Consider the following 22,943-nt stretch of genomic DNA (forward strand, 5'->3'; position numbering starts at 1 on the left):
AAAAGCCAATACATGACTTTTCTTGCTCCTTGATTCCAATTCTTGAATTCTTTTACATCTGCAGGCAGTTGAATTAATCTCCAGTATCTCTAGTGCCTCCTCATGTTCACCTTCAATGTAGTCCCAGTAACCTTTTTCCATCAGAAAATTTGTCAATATAAACCTCCAAGCATGGAAGTTATTCTTGTCAAGCTTCTCTGCAACAATCTGGTTTATTCCATCATTCGACATCTTGTCTACACACAAATTTACCAAAAAAAAATAGCACTCTTATTTGACCTGCACACAAATTTACCAAAAAACAGCACCCTTATTTGACCTGCACAAAGTGTTGTATTCTCTATAGGCGGTACTATACTGCACCCAAACTATCAAAACTAGTGACCTCAATTTGCATACATATAGCCAATTGCAACTTTGAGACCACTTTGCAGTATACACAGTGTCTGCACAACCAATCTCCCTTCTTGCAGTTCCAAAAATAGAGTTTTGTAGATAATCAAAACTTACCCGCACAGTGCCTGTGAGAATGCTTGTGAATGAAAAACGGAGGTCTAGCGCTCGAAAATGTTTTTTCGACCCAAAAAATTCATTCAAGACAATATAGTTGCCCTCTCTGCTCCCATGAAGAAAGCTCCTCAATCGGAGTTTATTTGCCGGTGTCTCTCGAAGAGCTCCCGGTAAGGGTGTAGTAGCCAACACAAAGGGGAAAGAGTAGATGAAGCTCTTACCCTCGTATCGCTTCCTGTGCTTCTCTTTCTTGCCGCTCAGCCCCCTTAGAATGAACCAAGCTCTAATACCATGAAAAGATGTAGGGGAGAAGAGAGCTTGAGCTCTTATAAGCACACACACACACACTCACATAAACCCTAGAAGAGAACACACAAGGTGAGAAGCTAAAAATTATTCTTCTTCTTCACACATCAAAAGAGGTCTACTAAGAAGAAAAAGTGACTAACACACATGATAGAGTATATACAAGCGGTCCATAATGTGAACATGCTAAGTGGAGTGGGTAGGTGTGGACTAGTCGGTGTAGTCCAGCTGTGGAATCTCTAGCGAAAATATGTCGGTGCTAGCTACCAAACCTACCAGTGATATAAATGTCGAACGGTCATGTAGGCACCTCATGAGTGTTAGCTCATGTTGAGCTTGACATCTCAACATAAAACACAAAACACTTTCAAGTGACACGTTTGGTTTTATGCCTATAAACGTCTGTTCAGGTTTCATACCATTAACAAATGCATGAAATATAAAAGAGCTTGTTTTGACTGCACATTGGCTATTGATGATGTTGGTCTTTGAGTGTGCTAGTGGGGATTCTATTCATAATGTTGTTAGTATATGTTCAATGCCCGCCTCTTAGCATGTATCTCACATTGATGTATGGTGCACATTTGTACGACCCCCATTATGAGGACAAGCCATTGGTGCACATATCTTTAGTGGGAACCCCAACTTAGATGCTAGAAGGGTTAGAATATTACCTCAGATAGTAATTCCATCATTAGTGGGCAGTGGCTAGTTGGAGCATAGTATAAATACGTGGGCAGTGAGTCGCATCAATGCAGCGTATCCATCCACATCTTAGATGCATCCACCGCACTAGAGAATTCGGCAAGGCTTCATGCCTCCACTAGTGCTTGCTAAAAACTTCTTTCCCATCCAATAAGAAAATAGGTCAATTTTACAACCAAAGATGCTAAAATTAGATCAGCTTTCTTCTACACAAGGTCTTAATCCATTCAATTTTTTCAACTTTCAAATACACTAACAATCTAAACATGCTTTTCTACCATCCTTTTATATGAATAGGATGAGTTTTTCACTTCATTGTGTTGATGGCTATCGCTAATAGTTAGCAAGAAAAAACACACACACACACACATGCAAGAGAGAGCTAGTTATTTAAATATGGTTGTCACATAGCTTGCCATCCACTGGTGGTATATCAACCATAATCTCACCAACCATGCCCACGGTATAAGTGCAAAAGCGATCAGCCAGGCGGTTCAGAGCATTAGTTGAGCTCGATATCTCAACCCCTCGAGCTTAACTCCACACATTGTACTCTAAGTAAGATCCTAAACATGCAAAGCTTCTCTGTACCATACCTTCATAAAGATGTTATTGAAGATATCAGCCACCTGATCCTTTGTGCTAATATATACCAAACCTACATCACCTACTAGAACCTTCTCCCTCACAAAGTGATAATGCACTCCAATGTGCTTCATCCTAGCATGGTATACTCAGTTGGCCAACTTCATGCTACTCATGTTGTCACAATAAATGATAACGGCCCTATCCACACGGGCTCACCCATAGCACCAAGTAGCTTTTAAAAACAAGCTACCTCGTAAGAAGCCATAGCAACACTTCTATATTCTATCTATGTACCCGACAAGGTAACTTTTGGTTGTTTCTTGCTAGTCCAACTCAGAGCGATACTCCCAAAAGAAAACATAAAGCCACCGGTAGATCTCTTTTCTACGACACTACCATCCCAATTAGCATTTGTGTACCCCTATAGTCGTATCTCTATGTCACTCTAATAGAAAATTCCATAACTAATAGTGGACTTTATGTACCTGATAATTCATCTAGCCACATCTAAGTGTGGCTTCTTGGGGGGCTGCATAAACTGACTCATGAGTCCAACAACATCACTCAAGTATGGCCTAATAATGATCATGTAGATCAAGCTACCGAGTATATGCCTGTACATAGTGGGGTCCTCTAAAAGCTCACATGTATATCTATGGAAACCTTTGTGTTTTTTTCCATTAGCATCAAAATAGGCTTATAGTGTCATACCATACTTGGACAATATGTCCAAGCCATACTATCTTTGTATAACAACAAAATGCCATAAGGTGATTCACCACCTCTATACCTAAGAAATATCATAGCTCACCCAAATCCTTCAACTCAAACTTCTTCTTCAAAAGCATCCTAATGTCATGTGTGTCATTATCACTATCATCCCAATGATATTCAAGTCATCCACATAAATGACTAACATCATGATCCCTCTATGTCTTTTTCACATAAAATAAAAAATTTGCATTGGATATCTAAAATCCAACGATAACAAGATACTCCGCGATCTTATTTGACCATGCTCTAGGTACTTTCTTAAAGCTATACAAGGCTTTAGGTAACCTGTATACAAGATTTGGGTGTGCATTACTCTCATTACTCTCTCGATGGTTGCATCCTTACAAATCACCATGTTAGAAAGTATTCTTTATATCCATCTAATGTAAAGACCAACCCTTATCTCTTTGCAGCCATAGCAGTGACATCTCTCACAATTGCCATTCTCGCAACCAATGTGTTAATTATCTCCACATGGTCGATGTCGTAGGTCTACGCATAACTATTGGCCAATGACCTTACCTTATACCTACTCCTTGATCCATCTGAGTTATGCTTGACCTTATACGCCCACTTAAATGCAATTGTCTTCTTTTCCTTAGGCACAGGCACTAGTTCCATGTTGCATTTGCATCATATGTTATCATTTCCTTATTTATGGCACCTTCCCATGTTTTATTTCCAAGTGCCTACTTAGGCTCCAACTTCTGTATTGCTTTAACCATGCAAGAATAATGGAGGCATAATGATGGATCATATATCCATCATATCTCAACCTGTTAATAGGGTAGCTAACCATCGTAGATCTACAAACACCTAGACCATTGCCAAATGTCCTCAAAATATCCTTAGTTCTTCTAGAATTCCAAGCTTCTCATCAAGGCTTTGCTTAGAGCCACTAGAGTCACCATCTACATATGAGTGACCTGCTGAGACGAATCAAGCATAAAAGGTTGATCTCCCTTTTCCTTCTCTTTATATAATACATGTGTACATATATCTATCCTTAGCCTTCCTAACCATGGACTTACATTGGATCCACTACTAGAGGACTCTCTAGGTCCATACTACTCTACATGTGGGGTAGCATCATTACTTATTACATCTGTATCTTCTGTTGCCTTCACTAGGGCATACTATAACTACTCATATCATCAAAGAGACAACATCTCTACTTACTCGCATCTCACGAATGGTAGGGTTATAACATCTATGATCTGTTTGCTCCAAATCATAACTAATGAAGATGCATTTCTTTGCCTTTGGATCTAACTTTGTCATTGAGAATATGCACATGTGTAATACACCTAAGCACTTTCTGTTGGAAATAGGGTTGCAGGAATGCACACACACACACATACACATCGGAGAAGCTCAAAGAGAGCACACAATGAGATGATAGATAGATAATGAATGTGTTCTATACAAAGATGATAAGTATACCCCAAGATGGGTGCATACTAGCATGGGAAAAAAACCTCCTAAAGAGGGAAAAAGTGCCCCTGTTGGTCCAAGTGTGTTCACACACATCACAACCAAATATGGCTACAAATTTTCCTAAGAGTGATGATGTGAACAAGGGTGAGTTGGGACTTGAAGTACAGAGATGTGCTATGATCTTTGGACTGACATGGAGCTCAGACTAGTCCTCCCCAAAGGGAAGTAAGTTTAAAGCTTTGTGAAAAGCTTCAAACTTCTCTCGTGGAAGAGCCTTCATGAACAAATCTTCCAAGTTGTCCTGTGTTGGCACATAAGCCAAGATGATTTCCCCGATAGTGCATCTCTACCTGACATAATGATAGTGCACCTCAATGTGCTTTGTGCGAGCATGAAAAACTAGATTCCTTGCCATAGCGCTCTTGACTGTCAGTGAAGATGGTAGTGGTTGAAGACTCACCAATACCCAAATCAACAATAAGGTGCTTGAGTCAAACACACTCAACTGTAGCTTCAAATGTTGCCATGTACTTCGCTTCACAGCTAGAAGTGGCCACAGTGGGTTGCTTCTTGCTAAGCCATAATATACATGAATCACCAAGGTAAAAGCAAAAACCACTCATGGACACTCGTCTGTCATAACATGCATGCAGCTGTTATTTACCCCCCTTGGGATAAATAACCCAAAGTCCTTAGTGCTCTTTAGGTAATGGAACACCCGTTTAACAAACTACCAATGCTTTGTGCCTAGGTTATGCATAAATCTCCTCAATATTGAGACCACATACTGAATGTCAAGCCTGGTGTTACACAAAAAGATAAGGCATCCAATAGCTTCTTGATACAAGACAACATCAAAAGATTCACCTGCATCTTCAAGACTTAGTCATAAACCTGGCACCATAGGTGTAGCCATAGGTTTATAGTCTTCAAGATTGAACCACTTAAACAATGCATCTATGTATTTTCTCTACATTATAACAATGCCATCATTATGTTACCAATACTCAATTCCCAAATAATCCTGTAACAGTCCAAGATCCAACATCTCAAAAGACTTCTCTAAATCAGCTCTATAAAAGTTGAAATATGATTATCATCAGGGCCTATGAGCAACATGTCATCAACATATAACACGATGACCAATATAACATCCTTAGTTCCCTTAATATAGAGGGGGGTATTGTCAGTTGGGTTGTTATAGAAACCTTGTGCAGCCACACCAAGTATGCATGCATCTTTTCATACCATGCTCTGGGAGCCTACTTAAGACCATATAAAGCTTTCTTTAATTTTCATACTTTTGATTCTTGACTTTTCTGAACAAAACCATGAGGCTGAGATACATAGACCTCCTCATGCAAATCTCCATTCAAGAAAGAAGTTTTGATAATTGACGTACATTCCAAATGCAAATGACAATCCGCATGGTAGTCATACAACATGTGATGCAAATGCAATGACACTCCACATGGTAGTCATACAACATGTGGGTGTGCAAAGGTTTCACCATAGTCAATGCCTTTCTCTTGTGCATAACCCTTTGCAACAAGCCTAGCTTTGTATCACTCAACACTTCCATCTACTCTACATTTGAGCTTGTAAACCCATCTTGTACCAATGGACTTCTTGCCAAGAGGCAAGTCTACCAAATCCCATGTATCATTTTTGAGTATCGAATCCTACTTAGATTGTATAGCGTCGGCATCACATTGCCAACATAAATTAATAGACAAAGAATCACCATTGAAGCTTGCTCATTGTATTCCATGATAGTATATGCCAATTACAACCATGTGTGGGAAAGATAAAGGGTCATGCTCCCAAAAGGCACATATGAATGGGTGCCACCTCTCCTAAGGTTAAATGACTATATAAATGTTAATAGTGTTCATAGTTAATGTATGTTGTGCATCCCCTAACACCTGGCGCACACCCGGTGTGTTGGATTCCCAATCCGAAGATCAAACCCACAAGTATGATAATGGTATGCCAGAAATGAAATCCCATGAGGTAAATGAAATACCATGCTATATCATGTAATATGAATATATGAAACCATCAATCAAGAATGATATCCACACTCCAAGAGAATGGAGTGGACCATGTAAAACTACCACATAAGAACATGCATGATGCTCTAGCATCTGCATCATATGCCAAAAATAGCCTATCAACATAAAGATATTTCAATGAAGAATCACACATCTAGAACATAAAAACATGTCGATCCTCTAGCACAGCTGGGATCCATAAAAGAATAAGAAAAATTTGCTCCATCCCCTGCATATGTGGCCAAGCACCAACAGAGTCTTCAATGATCTTATCCTCCATGTTAAGAGATGAAAGAATATGAACAAGTAAAACCATAGGTGAATGATATCCCCATGATAATAGCATAGGAAAATCCATGCTCTCCCATTGCAACATATAATCCATAAGCATATTCCTGAACATCCATCAATATAAGCATGGAAAGATAAATAGATCCCATCATGCATAGCATAAGAAACCATAGCATGGATAGGCAAATCAGCCCCATCATACCTCATAAAACATAAAAGAGGATAAACCCTCCATCACATGGAAAAATCCATCAACATGGATCCCATCATGCATGGAACACACATCATTTTAATAATGATATCATGAGAAACATTAGGATGTGAACCATCATCACATAAAGGATCATCACAAAGATAAACATCGTGTGAACCTAGAGAACCATCAAATAAGATCATATCAAAGTGATCACCACCATCACGCATAATAGGCTCAATTTAATGGACAAATCTGGATCATATGTAGTAGACTTAATGTGAGTCTCCACACTCATGAAGAACTGGATCACCATAAATAGAATGAAAGATACTCATCATATCTGCATCAATATCAATACTATCCAAAGCTAACTCCTCTAGATCATCATCACAGATCTGGATGAGATCATCATCCACCATATCACTATGCATCACCGCATCATGTGTAGTAAAAGTATCATCATAAACATCATGAGAAGAAACATGGCTATCATCAACCATAGAATTGTCCTCCTCTGAATAATCAAAAATCACACCATCATCATGCACATCATACTCCATATCATGCACATCATACTCCATATCATCATGGCATCCATCCTATATAACACATCATCAATGCTCTTGAACTCATGAGGCAATATGACATACCTGACATATGTGTACTAGCTTCTTCATAAGATTTCTCCTTCCCAAGATGTCATACATCCCATCCATCTTTGATTGCAATGCCTCCAAGAGACATAAGTGACAATGTGTGCTCTCTACTCTTGGTCCATGCATATGAAACCATCCATGTGCTCTATTCAAAGATGCATGATAGACTTCCAAGTTGACTTTAGCCCTATGTAATGATCTATGTGATACAGCATGTGCAAGATCATCAAACATACATTAAATATGAACACTATTAACATTTATATGCTCATTAACATACATTAACTATGAACACTATTTAAAATTTATATAGTCATTAAGATAAATTAATTATGAACACTATTAACATTTATATGGTCATTTAACCTTAGCAGAGGTGGCACCCATTCATATGTGCCTTTTGGGAGCACAACCCTTTATCTCTCCCACACACGGATGTAGTTGACATATACTATCATGCAATACAATGAGCAAGATTCAATGGTGATTCTCTGTCTGTTAATTTCCTATTGGCAATGCAATGCCAACACTTGACAATCCTACAGCCTGGTTTGAATCACAATGATGATGAAGATGGGATGAAGTGAGATTCACAATGGGTTGCTTTCTACTTTAGAGATGTTCTTCTCCATGACAAATAAAGATGGTAGCAAAGGCAATATTAGCAGGGCGGTGTGGCCTACATACTTGTGATGGAGAACTGCTTGAGATGAGGGTGGCATCTCTGCTGCTACTAGCTGCTGCGAACAATACAACGGAAGAGAATTATAGCAATGGTGGGCGCTACTCTGGTCAATTTCATGGTAGGCGCACATTCATTTACTTCCCATCTCACCGTTTCACATAAAACTCTCGATGGACTCTCTGTTGAAGATCAGCAAGATCAACCAACAGATCCATATAAAAGAGCTATGGACTCATCCGTTGAGGACCAGCAAGGTCAATCAACCAGATCCATGCCCGAATTCAGAAAACAACTCTTACTCCTTGTTCCAATATCTTCCTTGATGCACGCGTGGGTATCTTCGGCGACCCAGAGCCCGGCACCCTCTAGGATCCCTCGCACGTCACCTAGCGCTTCACTCATAGGCCGCTTCCTTGGTCCCTCATCCACCCTATACCGGAAGCTCACCATTTAAATTGAATCGAGGCTGGTCAAGACCTCGGCCAACCGCGCTACGCGAGACGTCCTCCGTTGACTCTCCGTCCAGCTATTGCAAATTTATCACTTAGGTCTCCTGGACGACCTCATTCACAAGACGGTCAAAATGCTTCCCCAGCATTCTTGACATAAAACAGTCATTTAAAAACAGCTCATAAATACAGTTTCTATAACAAACTCTCGTCTTTCCACATTGTTCCACAACATCAATCCACATTTCTTAATCCAAGTCCAATTATATGTATTCCCATCGTCCTTCATCCATTCTCATCCAATCACATCATTTTCCATCTCATCACATCTTTCCACATTTATACTCATCACATCTCATCCACTCGTATCTACCTCTATCCACATGTCATCACATCACATTCATTCACATATCATCCATTCATATCTACCCCGATCCACATCACATCACATCCATTTCACCTCACATCTCACTCATTCACATCTATCCCGATTCACATCCCATCACATCTCATCCATTCACATCACATCTTATTCATTCACATCTATCTCGATTCACATCACATCACATCACATCCATTCACATTTATCTCAATTTACATCATGTCACATCACATCCATTTCATATCACATCTCATTCATTCACATATGTCCCGATTCACATCTCATCCATTCACATTATATCTCATTCATTCACATCTATCCCAATTTGCATCATATCACATCACATCACATCCATTTCACATCACATCTCACCATTCACACTTATCCCGACTCACATCACATTATCACATCCATTCACATTCATCACACTCATTGTATCCCCATTCCATCACATACATTCTATCCACATTACATCACGTCCACATTCTATCCACATTACATCACATCCACATTCTATCCACATCATATCTCATTCATTCCATCCACTTTACATCACATCCACATCATATCTCATTCATACACATTCCATCTCATTCATCCACATCCATCCAATCATTCACATGCACGACTATCCACATCTATCCATACATTCACATCTATCACTTCACATCCACATATATTCACATCACATCACATTTCATCCACATCTCTTTACATCACATCACATCACATCTCATCCACATCCACATCACATTCACGTCCACATCTCTTTACATTACATCACATCTCATACACATCCACATCACATTCACATCCACATCTCTTTACATTACATCACATCTCATCCACATCCACAGCACATTCACATCCACATCCCCTTACATCACATCACATCTCATTCACATCCACATCACATTCACATCCACATCTCTTTTCAGCACATCACATCTCATCCACATCCACATCCCTTTGCATTATATTCTTTCACATACACATCCACATCCATTTACATCACATTCTTTTACATACACATCCACATCCATTTACATCACATTCTTTCACATACACATCCACATTCATTTACTTCCCATCTCACTGTTTCACATATCCTCTCATCTCATTCTCATCTCATCATTCACATCCACATCCATTTACCACATTCATTTTCATCACACCACATCCTATCACATCCCATTCACATCTTATCACATCCATTCACATCCTATCGCATCCCATTCACATCTTATCACATCCATTCACATCCTATCGCATCCCATTTACATCTTATCACATCTATTCACATCCTATCACATCTCATTTACATCTTATCACATCTCATTTACATCTTATCACATCCCATTTATATCTTATCACATCCTATCGCATCCCATTCACATCTTACTCCCATTTAGTAGCTTTTCCTACTTCGATACCGATAATGGGATTTTTTCTAAATTTCTGCCAATTGTTTGGCTTAGATAAAGGTTCTTTTACACATCCACATTCATTTACTTCCCATCTCACTGTTTCACATATCCTCTCATCTCATTCTCATCTCATCATTCACATCCACATCCATTTACTTCACATCTCATCCACATTCATTTTCATCACACCACATCCTATCACATCCCATTCACATCTTATCACATCCATTCACATCCTATCGCATCCCATTCACATCTTATCACATCCATTCACATCCTATCGCATCCCATTTACATCTTATCACATCTATTCACATCCTATCACATCTCATTTACATCTTATCACATCCCATTTATATCTTATCACATCCTATCGCATCCCATTCACATCTTACTCCCATTTAGTAGCTTTTCCTACTTCGATACGGATAATGGGATTTTTTCTAAATTTCTGCCAATTGTTTGGCTTAGATAAAGGTTCTTTTACACATCCACATTCATTTACTTCCCATCTCACTGTTTCACATATCCTCTCATCTCATTCTCATCTCATCATTCACATCCACATCCATTTACTTCACATCTCATCCACATTCATTTTCATCACACCACATCCTATCACATCCCATTCACATCTTATCACATCCATTCACATCCTATCGCATCCCATTCACATCTTATCACATCCATTCACATCCTATCGCATCCCATTTACATCTTATCACATCTATTCACATCCTATCACATCTCATTTACATCTTATCACATCCCATTTATATCTTATCACATCCTATCGCATCCCATTCACATCTTACTCCCATTTAGTAGCTTTTCCTACTTCGATACGGATAATGGGATTTTTTCTAAATTTCTGCCAATTGTTTGGCTTAGATAAAGGTTCTTTTTCTCAACGACTATTTTCATATTCTTTCTCAATTTTTCAATTGAATTATATTCAATATTTCTCTTTTGAATAAAAGAATTCATAAGATTTTTAATTTCTTGGATCTCATTGGGAATTCCTCTTTTTGCATTTAATTAATTGCATTCCAGATGTCATGGGAATTCCTCTTTTATCATAAAATAAATTTATCCATTAATTCAAGTATACCAAGAATTCCACTTTTCTTATTTAAATGATTGAATTCCAATGTCATGGAAATTTCTCTTTTATCATTTAAATATTTCTCATACATAAAATAAATTTATCTAAAATTTCTCTTTTAAATTTAGATAAAATATCCATTAATTTCAATATACTGAGAATTCCACTTTTCCCATTTAAATGATTGAATTCCAATGTCATAAGAATTCCTCTTTTATCATTTAAATATTTCTCATACATAAAATAAATTTATCTAAAATTTCTCTTTTAAATTTAGATAAAATATCCATTAATTCCAATATATAGAGAATTCCACTTTTTTCATTTAAATGATTGAATTCCAATGTCATGGAAATTCCTCTTTTATCATATTCTTCATATCCAGTTTATAGAATTGCATTAACATATTTATCTTTGAATTTTTTGCTTGAGTACCAAATAATTTATTGAGTTCATCCCATGCATCTTTTGCCCATTGTATCCCTGTGATGTGATGAATGATTTCATCATTTAAACTGAGTGCAATAAGTCCTAATGCTTTCTCATTCTTGCGCTTCCACTCATTTTTCCCTCTCACCTCTAGGTATTCATCTCTTCCCTCAACTAGCCCCCACAGATTTTTCCTCATGAGAGTAGATACATGGTTTTTGTCTGCAAAGTACAACTGCTCCCCATTAAATTTGGCTATCTCTTGTGGTACTCATGATGATGTGAAGGGAGTCCTACCTCTTGATCCAATTTCAAGATTCAAGGGGGCAGTGTCTACCCTTTTACAACTCAATCTGGTGTTTAGGTGATTATTACAACATATTTATCAGCATAAATTCACCAAAAACTAATTAAACCAAGGGTAACAAATTTGTACAGAATGGTTGGAGTATCAAACCATCTTCGAATCGCAATCTGAAGTTATAGGGATCTCTATCAGATACCCAATGGTTAATTTGAATCCTCAATTGTACCAAAATACAGTGATTAGTGATGATTAAATATTGATTAGCAAATTAGTCCTCTATTTTGTGTGCAAAAAAACAGAGTATGCGGGGATTCCAGATCTGGGGCCTTAGAGTCCAAATGAGCTCAAATACTTTCAAGGCCATCAATAGTAATTAGTCTAGTAGAGGATTAAGCCAAGAAACACAAGATTTGATCAAACATTGAATGCTTAATCCCTATTTTACCAAAGTCACCTACAGATTTGATGAAGAGCTTGGATCTCACTGTAGACTTGATCAAATCAAAAACTGTCTTCACTAGCTTGTAGAGCACCCTTGAAAACCCCTAGGGCCAAGAGGAATTAGAGCCATTTCATTTGGTGTAGACAAGATCTCTATTTCCCTTTTAAAAAAAGGCGTCTACAGATTCGCGAAATTCGGCAGCTCTACAAGCAGCGGTTTGGCACACCGATTAGATGGGCTGAATCGTGGGCAAGGTGGCTATGTTTGCCTAGAAGCATTTACCCTAATGTTGATCTTGGAGGGAGATCAAGCCCCTCCACTAGCTGGGGGTGCAGAGACTCTTTGAAAAGAAGAGGTAAAACTTGATTATCTACTAATCTTGATTAGCTAGGTGATTAGCATGATAATGAGCTCATAAATTTGATGGATTCTAGACTAGGCTCTGATACCATGTTAAATTTGCAGCAATGTGATGAGCTATGGTGGATCAAATGCTAGAATCAACATCATTAGAAAAGAGATTAGATAATAATTAAGATATGATTAGTGAGCAATTAACTGATAGCTTAATGCAAGCATGGATAATCAAAAACCAGCAAATTCTCATTAGGCCAATGCCTCAATTTATAGAGTTTACATCCAAGCATCTAATTCCATTGATCTCTCCTTGATTCACTCCACCTCTTTTGCTTGATTCTCTCCACCTCTTCCCAGAATATCTCCACACCTCCTAAATCTTCTCATGCTACCCTTTATTCTCTCTCAGTAGATACTTCTCATCTTTTTACAGCTTCTCTCATATTTATAGATTCTCTTTTACAGCCTCTTGCTAAGGGCTTGTTCCCGCACACATACCCTATTCACTTGTATATTTCAACACCGTGGTGACTCTACCCACCAAAAAGTAAAGGTTGGATCAAGAGACCATTGCCTTTGAGGCCTTTGATAAAATTTTAAAAAGGAACTTGATGGACACCCTAACACATTATGCGACAGAGTTGGCACAATGGCACCCAAGTACCTGAGGAACCAGAACAGTCCACTGGCCCCTCCCATAGATCTATTCCTATTGCTGAGAAAGTACTAGGAAGTGCCAAGCGAAGGGCGATCATTTTTTAAAGAAGAAGCTTTTTCACTTCTCAAGAGGAGCACAATACTATTAAAACCCACTGATGGTAGATATAGGAAGGATACCTCTCCTCTACTGAAAGCTTCTCGTAGGTCCCCTTGCACTCTCAAGGATGTCTTCTAGACTTTCCCACTGCCTTTTCCTTGATGGGAACATGGCCACATACATGGCTAGACAAAAGAAGAAAATAGATGTGGCCCAATAAGCACTCCTCCTAGCGCATACTAACATTGCCCAATTGAATACTTAGAAGACCATCACCATCACCCTCAACGATAGGCTACATGTGTAGGCCCTTTTGAAGACGACTTTAGATCATTCGTCTATGGCGTGAGCAGGAGATCCTACACTTGGAAGTCAAGGGAAATGTTTTTAGCAAGAACTAGTGGAGGCATGACGCCTTGGAGGAGCCATTGGGGGGGGTGGGGATTCACGTGTCATCTTGAACAAGATGCCATCTCAAGAATGGGTAAGTTCATTTTTTCTACTGTGAAAGTTCTTGTGCGGGAATTTTATTATGTATGTTTCTGTGTGAAAATGTTGTCAGATACATGAGTGTAAGTTAATCTTGAGTGCACATTGTGTTCTGTGAGATAAAGAAACAAACCTTGATTATATCTTTCTCTTTGGTGAGTAGGATTCTATCTTTGAATCAGTCTGCCAAAAATCGAGAAATGGCTTATTCCCCACAGTGTGACTTTCTGTATATGAACAAAGTGTGGTGCACCCCTCAAAGTTCTCAAAGGCACGATGTCGAATCAAATCCTGGTGGTGGAGTGAGATGTTGTACGAGGATCCGCCTTGGAGATGGCAGTAGCCGTGAAATGTGAAGACGTTTTCTAGGTTAACAAGTGCAGAAGACTAAAATAAATCATTCAACATTCTTTTGCACTCAACTGAGTGGATGAATCATGAATTAAGGACCTAGCCTTTAAGGGTTCTTTGAAGATGGAAACACTCTCATCGGAAAAAATTGTGTGGGGATATTGGACTTTTGAAGGTGATTTCTTATTATTAACACCGCCATAGTGATAGCCATTACCTAAATCAAGTGGAAAACTCACACTTCAAAAAGCTTACGGCCGTAAAACTGACCGGTCACATGAGTTTTTAATTAAGAACTCCATGCACTTCCCTTGGTACTCCGAGCATGCTTGTGACACATGAATGGGACCCACTTACTATATATATGAAAGAGCTGAGCAGCTTTTCTCAGCAAAACAAGTGATCCAAATCCCCAACCGAACTCGGTGGGGTGAAAACATGAATTTAGGTCGGCCTTTACACTGTTAGCCATAATTTGGAAGCCTTTGACCCAACGTTTTCTGGGTTAACAAGTGCGTAAGACTAAAGAAAATGATTCATGATTCTTTGCACACTCAGGTCATGAATTTAGGACCTAGCCTTTATGGGTTGTTTGAAGATGGAAATGCTGTCACCGAAAAGACGAAGATGGAAATGATGTCCTCACCGAAAAGATATTTGACTTTTTCGAAGCATCTTTGGCTGTAAATCGCCGTTTACAATAAGGCGATTTTCCTTATTAAACGCCACCATTAGCGATAAACCATCAACTCAATCAAGCGAAAAACCCGTCTTATTCATATAAAAGGGTGGTAGGAAAGTAGGCTTAGATTGTTAGTATATTTTGCACCGGCTTCAAAGAACCGCGGGTGGATTAAGCTTGCTGGAGCCATTCTGTGCAAAAGGGGGGGAGCGGGAGGGAGGCGTGTCATCTTTGAAGCAGTCAGCCAGAACTCGGGAATGGCTTATCCTCCATTGTGTGAATTTCTGCGTGAACAAAGTACGGTGTACCCCTCAACAAAGGCAAATCCTGGTGGTGGGTGCACAATGGGATGCAACTTGATGTTGGCGCATGAAATGTGTATAGAGATTGTTTTTAGTTCCAAGCGCTTAAAAAGCATAGATTCGGGAGCGTTAGTCCCACATAGTCTGTTGGATGTAGCAAGGCTTCGGCTAGATTATGCAAAAGGGGACGCAGTGTACCTCTCATCCCGGGTGCACTAGTGCCTTCGATCCGCGACAGCGGAGGGATTCGGGCTGGGAACCTGGACGCTTGGCGCCGCTGTGCAGGACCGGTTGCTCGCACACACTGTGGCGCGCCCGTCTCCAAGCCTGGAGTGGAGGTCACGGCACCTTATCGGAGGGTGAGGTGTCTGCCTTTCCCTGCAGTGGGGGGGGACCGCGTGTCAGGCCGGAAACGGAGCAACGACAACCCCCCTCTCCCGGCAGTGGAGGGATAACGCAGCCCTTGTGCGGCTACCGACCATCCTCGCGACGCCGCCACTGCGAACCCCAGCCCCCTTTTTTGGGGGGGCTCAATCAAAAGGTCCGTCCGGGCTCTCGTTTTCTTTCTTTGCGCCTCTTGCAGCACAGCCCCGGATGATGGCCGCCGCGCTGTCTGCACAGGGGCTCTCGTCTCCTCTCTATAATATATATCGAAGTAATTTGCATGGATTTGTATGAGAGAGAGACCTCATCACCATGGTACGTTGTTATTAATGTTATTTTTGGTCAACGAAGGTGTTGTACAAGCTGCTCACCACCACCACCGGGGATGGACGAGAGAAAAAGCAGCTGACTCCTCCTCCTCTTCTTGCCGATTGATCTTGGAAGAAAAGCTCAACATGTCTCTCGACAACATGTTTTGGGACAATTACAGGTCAAGATTGCCCAAAAGGGACATGGCTATGCAGCATGGCAAGCCTCAAGACCTTGTGCGCATTTGGAGCACGCGTGCTAGATGCAAACAACCCTCCATTTCTTCCATCTCTCTTCGGAGCTTGAAAGCTCTGCCGCATTTGTCTAAGCGCTAAAAGCCGGAGACGGGGGTGGGTCCGTCGAGGAATCTCTGGTGATCGAGGAATGTGGGAAACACGGGCGCACTTAATTGTTGTGAAGAGATGCCACTCCTGGACGTCCTTGTGGAGTCCGCCCATCCTAGGATGTGCTAAACATGGGCATGGTGCGGAAGCAACTCGCGTGCTTTGGACGAATGCTAGTTGAGGCTGTCTCTCTGTATGCTCTTCTTGCATACATTCTGCGGCTTCAGTGCTTCTCGCAACATAGGAGCCACAGTCAAGGTCTGCGATTGTGGAAGAAGGGTTGTTCCAACAAGGACACCTTCTCGTATGTGTGTTCTCCCAATAAATTTGTATGGTTGATTTTCTCTAAGGTTAATTGGAAGTGGTGAATGTAAAAGGAGATCCCAAACAAGTGATGCAAGGTTAGACTATGTCATGGGGCCACAAGGAGAGAATCAAGGGTCGCATGAGTTGATTTAGGAGTTGTGGAAAGATTCTAGTGAGATTTGATGGAGATAACATTGTGGATCTGGATGCCCTACGTGAGAGCTATAAATTGATGTAAATGTCGAGAGATTGATGAGAGAAGACTGTCTACGTTATGAGTTAATAATCTTGCTTTGCAACTTCTTATTAGTGTAGATTCTCATCAATATCAAAGCATGGCACCACAACTATTAGAGCTTGGTCAGTTAGGGGGGGCTAATATTAGGGAGTATTTAGGTTGTTTAGGATTTTCTTAGGTTCTCTCTTTCACTTCTCTTGCTACACGAGGCCTTGAATAGAGTTAACCTCTGTGAGCAATCGATTCTGTGTGAGCGGTGAGAGAAAGAGAGAGTGTACATCATAGATTTGCTTCTATGTGAGTAGAGAATAGCATTGAGAGAGCTTAAACAACGAGAGTTGAGAAACTCTAAGCTTCTCTGTGTGGTGAGCGGTAGAGCAGATTCTGCATAATCTCATCTCTGAAAGTGAAATCTACAACCTAGTCAACACTTGAGTGACACTCTCCATTTAGAGGAGTGAAGCTCAACACTGGTAATTGGGCTGTTGTCTCTTTTATGGTCTATGTGAGCTTGGCATAGTAGAAGCCCTATTTGACCATGTGAAGCACAGCCTTGAAGCCGCATTTACCTCTTTGTGAGCTCATCTCTGTGGATACCAAAAGAATTGCAACTACCATCCCTTCAAAAAAAAACATGAAAACTCCCCCGTCAACGTTCTGCAAAGAAGGGCGCCTTCTCTTCTCATCTTTCAACAAATACGAGTATTCCTCAACTATACCACCATCATCAACCCTTCTATAGCTAGCCATGATCTTTCATGCTACAACACCAGTTAGTCATGGATGTCCAAGTGCTAAAATACTCTAATTTGGGATTGTCCACACCTATGTACAAGTTGCAATCTGTGACTTGGGACTGCCCATACCCAAATGCAAGACCAAATCTCTAATTTTGAGCTTCTTGAGAGACTTTTTGTAAGAACTGCATAGTGAATCATAGAGAGAGAGAGAGAGAGAGAGAGAGAGAAACAAGCAAAAAAAACTGGTAAAAGTTGATTACAAAAATGATATTATGTGGTTGCAAGATTGGGTCACACCACTCTTATTTATAGCACCCCAAAAAAAGTGACCGGATGAAGACAAAAATATGTGCCTAGTCCTCTATAAAGAAGTATTCTTACCAAAACACACAAAAGGACGGTGCTGCTTGACCATCCCCCGAGAGGAATCACAAATGGAGATGCTCCCGCACATATGTAATTCAACGCCCTCTCTCAACTCTATGGTTGTGAAGCCGATACATATAGATATGTCGATGCCAACACTTCTCGAAAACTCTACGCAATAAATTTAGAAGAATTGCCATGCATCCATGTCCATGTGTTGCTCCAAACCTCATGATGAGAAACCAACATGCTCCAAGAGTTTAACACATCGTCAGTACTAACTCCAGTTTGATCTATCCACATTCCACATCCGACCGACTATCTAGGTTGTGATAAACAACTCTTGTCCTTTGAGGAGGTCTCCACCCAATGCTCAAGCTTCCGAGCTCTCCCACTCTAAAAACTCAAGATCAAAGCATGTTGCTCTAATACCATGTAAGCAATGCACAGCAAATCACAAAGAGATAGAAAGGAGCAAAAATGTTGGTAATGGTTGATTTTGCAAGAGTGATGTTATGTGATTACCCACTTGAGCCACACTCTTATTTTATAGCACCCATAAAAGGTGACCGATTGAAGACAAAACTATGTGCCTTGTCCTTTATAAAAAAGTTATTCCCATGCTCTTACTAAAACACACACAAAGGCGGATCCCTTGAGAGGGCTCACAAATGGAGATGCTCCCACATACGCAATCCAATATCTTCTTGGTGTTGCAAAGCTACCCAAGACCTATATAAGTTTAAAGGATGAATTTATGCTTTCTTTGAAGTGAATTGTAGGTGTTTAAGCTCACCCTTTCAAGGTAAAATGCCACAAGAACCTCCCATAATCAAATGTTCAACACAGCTAATCAAGGATTGCGAAGATGTTTAGGAGCACCAAAAACAGAATCATCCTCAATCAAGAGGTATATACTTGTTATTGGCATGCAATTTCAAATCAGATACAATAAGCATGTCATGAAATCTCAAATCATGCTTGTGATTTTGATAATCACGTCCGTGATTCTCAAAATCATGCTTGCCAGAACTCATTGAGCAATCAATTGGAGGTGTGATCAATGATAAATTAGCATCGAGGATTTTTACATAGGCGTGCAAACTATCAATTCCAAAGATATATAACCACCATGATTCTCAAATAATCATGCTCGTGATTTTGTAAAATCACGTCTATGATTTTATAAAATGAAACTTTTAAAGGGAAGTTAGAATTAATCTTCTAGAGTCACATGGGTGTTATACATGCTCAGTTCACCTCGATAAAAAGTTCAAACTGGGTCTATATCAATCGTGATTTTCAAAATCGCCACGCAAAATCAAGATGGTGATTCTACCTAATGGTAACCTCTATATCAATAATTACTCAATAAAGTTGTGATTTTTCAACTTAAAGAATCACGCTTAGATGCGTCACCATCATGTCTAAAGTTAATCAATTATTTTTATCATTATCTATTTTCAATATCACGATTTTCAAAATCATGCTTGTGATTCTTAAAATCGTGTCTGCAAATATGCACTCAAATATTTAAGGTCCTTGAAATAATGTATTCTCTCATCATGTTTGCATGTTCAAAGCCATCCTTCTTCAAATTTGATACATTTTCATGTCTCTAATTTTCATAATCACGTATGCGATTCATTCAATCTTAGACTGAGCTTTTTAGCTTGCCAATCTTTTTTGTCAATTGCCCAACAAAATGGAAGGAGCAACTTGGTGAGAGCATACAATGCCAACTCACCCACTAGGAGAATATCATTGAAAAGTACCATAGCCTCATCCTCCCAACACCTTCTAGGTACATCTCTGGATGGAGGGGCCATGGTAGCATGTGAATCAGGATGTAAATGAATGATATAGGATGTGAATGAATGTGATAACATGTGAATCGGGATGTGAATGAACGATAAGGGACGTGAATGAATGTGTTAGCATGTGAATCGGGATGTGAATGAATGAGATGTGATGTGAAATGGATGTGATAAGATGTGATGTAAAGTGGATAGATGTTAATGTATGTGAAGTGATGAGATGTATGGGTAGATGCAAGTAGATGTGATCTGATGAGGATAAATGAGGAAATAAGTGATGAGTTAGAAAAAGATGTGATTAGATGTGAATGGAAATCTTTATGAAATGAATGTGGATTGATGTGTGGGTAATGTGGATTGATGTGTGGATTGATGTGGATGGATGAGTGGATAATGTGGATTGATGTGAATTATGTGGATGGATGTATGGATGATGTGGATTGATGTGTGGGTAATGTGGATTGACGTGTGGATTGATGTGGATGAATGAGTGGATAATGTGGATGATGTGGATGGATGTATGGATGATATGGATTGATGTGTGGGTAATGTGGGGGATTGACCTGAATGGATGTATGGATGATGTGGATTGATGTGTGGGTAATGTGGATTGATGTGGATGATGTGTCTGGATGTATGGATGATGTGGATTGATGTGTGGGTAATGTGGATTGACGTGTGGATTGATGTGGATGGATGAGTGGATAATGTGGATTGATGTGGATGATGTGGCTAGATGTATGGATGATGTGGATTGGTATGGATGATGTGGATGGATGTATGGATGATATGTTTTGATATGTGGGTAATGTGGATTGATGTGAATGGATGTATGGATGATGTGGATTGATGTGTGGATAATGTGGATTGATGTGGATGGATGTATGGATGATGTGGATTGATGTGTGGAGTGATGTGGATGGATGTATGAAAGATGTCGATGGATGTGTGGATAATGTGGATTGATGTGGATGGATGTATAGATGATGTGGATTGGTGTGGATGATGTGGATGGATGTATGGATGATGTGGATTGGTGTGGATGATGTGGATGGATGTATGGATGATGTGGATTGATGTGTGGATGATGCGATTGGATGTGATTTGATGTGGGAATGATATGATGTGATAGGAATCGATGAAGAAAAAAAATGTGGGAAGATGAGAAAAGATGGGGACTAATGTGAAAGGATGTGGAGTGATGAGAAAAAATGGAAATATTGTTGGAACTGTATTTGTATGTGAAATCTGTTTTTAAATGACTGTTTTATGTCAAGAATGCCGGGGAAGCATTTTGACCGTCTTGTGAATGAAGGTAGGGGATTACCCTCGTTTTGGCATTCATCGCACCACTTGACGTATTATGTTGCGTCAGCCACCATTAAGGTGGGCCATCATAACCCAGCTATGAGGACTTTTTGTGTGCAGTGATATCTACTGCTGCAAAGTGTCCCCCATCACAGGTAGAGTGAGCCTGTGCTAGAAGGAAGACATATTCATCTCTTCACGGACACAGTGTCTAGTAATTGCATCCTTCCCTTCCCTGTAAAGTTGGCCTAGAATGAGTTGGTGGGGAGCTGCCTACTTGAAGAGGCATCGAGCACATTCCTTGTTTAGGAGGGGGTCCACTAGTAGGCCATTGCTAGAAAATGTGCTACCTCCTCGCCCCACTCAGGAATCAAACATAATTGGAATAGGGTGGCATCTGGTAAACCATCATCAACTCCCATGGGTGGCTCACCGTTGGGGATTCTTGACATGTGGTGTGTCAAGACATGCTGTGAGCCCTTCCACACTGTTGAAACTTGATAGCAGTGAAGTTGAACTCAAGCAAGATATCAACAGCCACCTAGTGATTCTTCCTGTTGTACAGGTCTTGTTTACCAGGTATAGAAGATCTTGATGGTCTACGAAGAAGATGAATTTGGTTGCCAGAAGATAATGGTGAAACTTCTTAACGGTGTAAACCATGGACAACCCTTCCCTTTCAGTTGTGGTGTAATTTCTCTCAGCCTTGTTGAGTTGGTGGCTGGCAAAGCTGATGGGAAAAATCCATCTTGTGTTCACCAGGCTGGACCAGCACACATCCAATAGTAAAGGCGGAGGCGTCGATGTGGACATCGAAGATAGGTCCCAGTGGGGGGGACATTACAATAGAAGTACTAGAGCCAAGGCTTTCTTGAGGGTGGTGTAAGCTTGTTGGCATTCCTCCGTCTACTCAAAAAGAATCAAGAGTTCATAAAGAGGTCGAGATATATCAACATACATAAAAATTAATCATCTATAATAGCCAACATGTCCCATGAAGCGCTAGACTCCCTTAAAAGTGATGGGTGGGGGCAACTCAAGGATGAGCCTCACCTTGCTATTGTCCGTGGATATTCCCTATCGGGAGACAATGTGTCCTAGGATAACTCCATGCCTGTTAGGGGTTAACTTTACCTAAGTGGGAATATCCGAATTCTATATATGTGAATGATCCTTTTGGGTAGTTGCTTAGGGATTCGTGAGAAAGAAGAGATATGAAGAGATGTAGTTAGTTGATCATGGGAAGGCGCATAACGGATATTCAGAATTGTAGAAGATGAGGAAGCGGAAATGTAATCCCTTACATGATTATGATGTCAATGGATTCTGATCATCTGTTCAGGATTATTGTGTGTAGTGGATTTTCTGCATGATGTTTCGTATTCCGTTTTACTGTTATGATTTTCTGCTAAAGGGAATGTCTTTGTGCTAGTGTTTGTTCCTTTATGAT

The 22,943-nt window shown here is 40.0% G+C and overlaps 1 non-coding gene across 1 annotated transcript; it reads left to right on the top strand.

Moving 5' to 3' along the window:
• The first annotated feature begins 15,906 nt into the window (after positions 1-15,906).
• Positions 15,907-16,155, top strand: LOC147628791 (signal recognition particle RNA). The gene has a single exon (XR_015268213.1).
• Positions 16,156-22,943: the final 6,788 nt, after the last annotated feature.

This window comes from Cibotium barometz, chromosome 19 (assembly GCF_041138505.1).
Source record: "Cibotium barometz isolate CiBa-2024 chromosome 19, ASM4113850v1, whole genome shotgun sequence".
Taxonomy (NCBI): domain Eukaryota; kingdom Viridiplantae; phylum Streptophyta; class Polypodiopsida; order Cyatheales; family Cibotiaceae; genus Cibotium; species Cibotium barometz.